Consider the following 5,065-nt stretch of genomic DNA (forward strand, 5'->3'; position numbering starts at 1 on the left):
AAATTTTGAGAGACTCAGATGGGCATGAAGACACTGGTTACCATTTACGAGGTCTTCCCTTAGTAAAACAAAATGTAAAATCCTAAGACCACATTCCAAATTTATAGGTGTGAATTGGCTAAGTTAATATTTTTTCTTATATTTTTTGAATGACATAAGTCCTGCATGAGTATATTGTCACTGTGAAAAATTAATATTATGCAAAAATATGTGGAATAAGAACTTAAGCATCTTGCATCTTTATTTGAATTCCTCCAAAAACCAACTCTGAGAAAACGACTTGAGTTTGGTATAATGTGAAAACTCCTGTTTTCCTCCTCTACTCACTGCTCACTGAATAAGTTCCAAGTGTGCGTGTGGTTTTCCCATGCTAAGCAAGTCTCCAGTTCTCTGTGGACACAAGATGGGTATCCCACAATTCAATTCAATTCAATTCTGACACTACTTGGAGAGGGCATCAGATCCCACAAGTTGAGGGCTTGATCTTAAAAGACTGCTGCGACATTTCAGATGTCAATCACAAGTTCAGGTTGTCACCTGGGCTTCTGACTGACTGGGTATAAATCAGAGGTTCCCACAATCCCCTCAATCAGATTTGATCATCTACTAGAATCGCTGACAGAACTCAAGAAAACAGTGTATTTACTACATTACCAGTTCATTACGAAGGATACAACTCAGGAGCAAGCAGATGGAAGAGCTGCATGGGGCAAGGTGCTGGGGAAAGGGTGTGGAGCTTCCATGCCCTTGCAAGACATACGACCGTCCCAGCATTTCCATGTGTTTACCAACCCAGAAGCTCTCTGAAGCTGGTCCCCTAGGGATTTCATGGAGGCTTCATAATATATGCACGATTGATTAAATCATATGCTATTGGTTATTAATTCAACTTCCAGTCCCTGGCTTCTCCCCGGAGGTTGAAAGGTGAGACCGAAAGTTCTAATCTTCTGGCCATATGGTTGGCTCCTCTGGAAACTAACTACCCCTATCCTGTGGTCATTTAGGAGCTTTCCAAAAATCACCTAATTAACATAAACTCAAGTGTGGTTAAAAGGGGCCTGTTATGAATAATAAATGACACCTTTATCTCCCTTAGCTTCTCCTTAGGAAGGTCCAAGGATTTAGGACTTTGTGCTAAGAATAAGTATAAAATACCAAATATATATTTCTTTATAAAGCACCATATCACAATAGGTTTTTTAATGGGGGGGGGGGCAAAGAGTGAAAAATTGACAAGGCTTGAGCCCTGTGTCCTTGCTATTGATATATTACTATCCTATACATACTTTAGTATGCTCTTGAAAAATCCAAATATAAATTTTTCCTAATAATGTGACTTTTTCTTTATTCCTTGCCCTAATCAAAACCAAATTTCAAATAAATCTTTATACGATAATCTGAGTTTTTTTTTTTTTTTTTAAGATTTTACTTATTTATTCATGAGAGACACACAGAAAAAGAGAGGCAGAGACATAGGCAGAGAGAGAAGCAGGCTCCATGCGACATGGCATTCATTCCTGGGACCCCAGGATCAGGCCCTGGGGCAAAGGCAGGAAGGAGCGCAACTGTTAAACCACCCAGGCATCCTGGTAATCTGAGTTTCTGAATGTAAGTAGTAATGCGGCATTGTCATCAAGAGGTTTGAAACCAGACAGATCTGGATTTGAGTCCTGACTCTACCAATTATTAGATGTGTGACTGTATGAAAATTATTCAACCTCTTTGAGGTTTAGTTTTCTCCTTATAAAACACTACTAATAACATCTACCTAATGGAGTTGTCAAGATTAAGGAAGGAGCTCTTAATGGTTAGTGCAAATTATTATTTCTATTGCCACAGTTCTTATTTTCCTAGGCATTATTTGATACCCTATTGTTTATGTTCAATATCTTAATTTGAGTGGATTCATTAAAATATAAAATTTTAAAATATAAAATCTTAGGAAAACAGTGAACTCTGATATTGATTCTATAACACTATCTACTTCCTATATGTTATCTATAACACTATCTTCCTTCTAAAATTCTAATCAGGACAGCCCCGGTGGTGGCTCGGCAGTTTAGCGCTGCCTTTGGCCCAGGGTGTGATCCTGGGGACCTGGGATGGAGTCCCACGTCGGGCTCCCTGCATGGGGACTGCTTCTACCTCTGCCTCTGCCTCTGCCTGTGTCTCTGCCTCTCTCTGTTTCTTTCATGAATAGATAAAATAAAAATCTTAAATAAAATAAATAAATAAAATTCTAATCAGAATCTCAATGGTTCCAAGCCTTTTTATTAAGGCTTTTTACCCTTAACTATAGAAAAGATATGACTATTGATATCAGTTGGAGTTTACACATTAAGAAGTCAGGTTATTTTTATTTTTTTCAATGGCATGGGTCACAAGAGAATATTCCTTTCAAAATACAGAGTTGAAAAATAAAAGATAAATAATAAGTCAGGCTGTGTGAGCATAAGTTGGAAATATATTGATTTATGCTGTAAGACATACATGAATTATAGCATCAAAATAAATGACTCAAAGTATTATTTTGCTATAATTTCAGGCCATACTCCATTACTTGCAGTTTCTTGGCCATACCATGAAGTTTTATATCTCTGTATCTTAGCACATCCTGTTTTCATCTTACTAGAATTCCCTTTTCTCTACCACTTTTGTCTATCTAGTGGACTCTTCCCAGGATCTCATACAGTGCATGTGTGCTTTCCTCATGCAGATCATACTGGTAAAGATCACTTTCATCAGATCCAGATAAATTACTATGCTTTTTAGTAAAGCCCTGTCTCTTCTAGGAACTTATTACTTACCTCTGTTCTTATACTTATTGTGTTATATTATTATATTATTACTTTGGTCTGTCTCTGTCCCTTACATTACTGTGAGCCTGGACTACCCATCGCATATTTGGCATCTAAAGGTGAGTTATAAATGTGTGTTCAATTAATGGACACATACATTGCACTGTCATGGACTTTGACTTATCTAACCCCTAAACATCTGAACTATTCAGCTATCCATTTATTTCATACATTTATTTATCTATCCCAGCCACTCATTCCATCCATCTATCCCCTCCATCCCATCTATCCATCTGTTATCCACTCCATTAGCCTATCCATCCACTCCATCTGTCCCATTCATCCATCCATATATCCATAAAACACTTAATATGTGATTTTTAACACTGTGATTGGCACTAGGGATAAAAAATGAGAAATATATACCTTCTGGTTTTAAGGTATTCATAAAGGGGGAAACGGAACAAGCTAAAAAATAAATCACTTTTCTATTTTTTGTAGTGGTTAAAGTAAGAAGTTAAAGTAATAATGGCACTATTCTTTGTTAACTGCAAATTTTTTATTTTCCAAAAATACAATAAATACTTGTTTACAAGTGAAGTGGGATTTACTTTTTTCCTTGAATTGAACAATTTTATGGCATAAGAGATAATATTAATGTTCTGGAAAAAATATAGATCTGCTTTTTCCATAGTGCAGTAGACTTTTAAAGCAATAGTAGATAATGTGGTGTCTTCTGGTACAATAATTTTTTTTTTTTTTTTAAAAATATGGAACGCTTCACGAATTTGCGTGTCATCCTTGCGCAGGGGCCATGCTAATCTTCTCTGTATCGTTCCAATTTTAGTATATGTGCTGCCGAAGTATATGTGTCTTCTGGTACAATAATTTTTTTAAAAAAGATTTTATTTATTTATTCATGAGAGACACAGTGAGAGAGAGAGAGGCAGAGACACAGGCAGAGGGAGAAGCAGGCTCCATGCAGGGAGCCCAATTTGGGACTCAATCCCGGGACTCCAGGATCACGCCCTGGGCCAAAGGCAGGAGCTAAACTGCTGAGCTACCCAGGCGTCTCTGATACAATGGTTTTTATGATTTTTTAATCTCAATTATTACATAGAGATTCACTTTGTGTAAATGATAAGGCAAATGCATGAACATATATTTTTAATAATTTTTAAAATTTTAAATTCAATTAATTAACATATAATGTATCATTTGTTTCAGAGGATGAGTTCAGTGATTCATCAGTCATATAATCCCCCGTGCTTGTATCCACATATTTTAATGTTTATGGTTTTTAAAATATTTTTTTTCAGCCAGAAATAGATGACTGTGGAGGCTGAGAAAAATTAAGGCCATCCCACCTAAAGTTTAACATTAGCACAAGTACAGCCATCTTAGGCCCCTGTGAATAAGAACTGAACTTTCTCGGAAAAACTGTAGAATGTCCTCAATGTCCTCGGCAGGTAATCCCATATCAGAAAGACAACAGAGCCCACACCTGTGGTAGAAAGTCCCATATTAGAATGAGAACAGAGCTCAATGCCCTTGAAAGCCCCATATCAAAATGTAAACAGAACTTGTGAAATTCCTCCACCCCTTCTGAAAATCCCCTAGACCAGCCTATAAAAAAACCAGCTGTAACCCACTTCGGGGTCCAAGTCCCTGCTCTGCTGTGTCGGGTATACTTGGACCCAAGCTCGAGCTTGCTAATAAACCCTCGTGCACTTGCATTGGTGTCGGCTCCTTGGTGGTTTCTCAGATTTGCAATCTTGGGCACAACAATGACTATTCCATTTTAGGAAATAAAATTAAGAAATAAAATTTTATTCTATTTTATTTTTTCAATTTTTAAAATAAGAAATAAAATTTTAATCTTAGATCAAAACAAGATTTTTAAATATATCGCACAGGTGTAATCGGTAGAACAGAGAAGAAAGGCCAGTCTCCTTTCATATGTCGGTAAAAGGATGAGGCCTTAGCTTTCTTACCACATTGGCCATATGAAGCCAGCAAGTGGATGGGAGCCCAGGAGAGCATACTGAGCATGAACATTGACCTTTCACATGGTGTCCCTACCTACAGTAAAATTCAGCTCTATCCTCAAAAAAGGTTCTGATTGATAAGATGAATAACTCCTCATCCCAGGGTCAGTGTAAGACTGGAAGTACTCAAGTGTGTTCTCAAGACTCAGTGCTCCCATCTCAACCTTGAGCAGAATTCTGTCTTCCCTATGTCCTGAGGTGAGAACATAAGGAGAGGAT

At 37.3% G+C, this 5,065-nt stretch overlaps 1 non-coding gene across 1 annotated transcript; it reads right to left on the reverse strand.

Annotated features, from left to right (window-relative positions):
* Nucleotides 1-3,562: 3,562 nt before the first annotated feature.
* On the reverse strand, nucleotides 3,563-3,665 carry LOC121492344. Its single transcript, XR_005988221.1, has one exon. It is a non-coding gene; the product is annotated as a U6 spliceosomal RNA (small nuclear RNA).
* Between the last annotated feature and the right edge of the window lie 1,400 nt (nucleotides 3,666-5,065).

The sequence above is a fragment of the Vulpes lagopus genome, chromosome 5 (genome assembly GCF_018345385.1).
Source record: "Vulpes lagopus strain Blue_001 chromosome 5, ASM1834538v1, whole genome shotgun sequence".
Lineage (NCBI taxonomy): Eukaryota > Metazoa > Chordata > Mammalia > Carnivora > Canidae > Vulpes > Vulpes lagopus.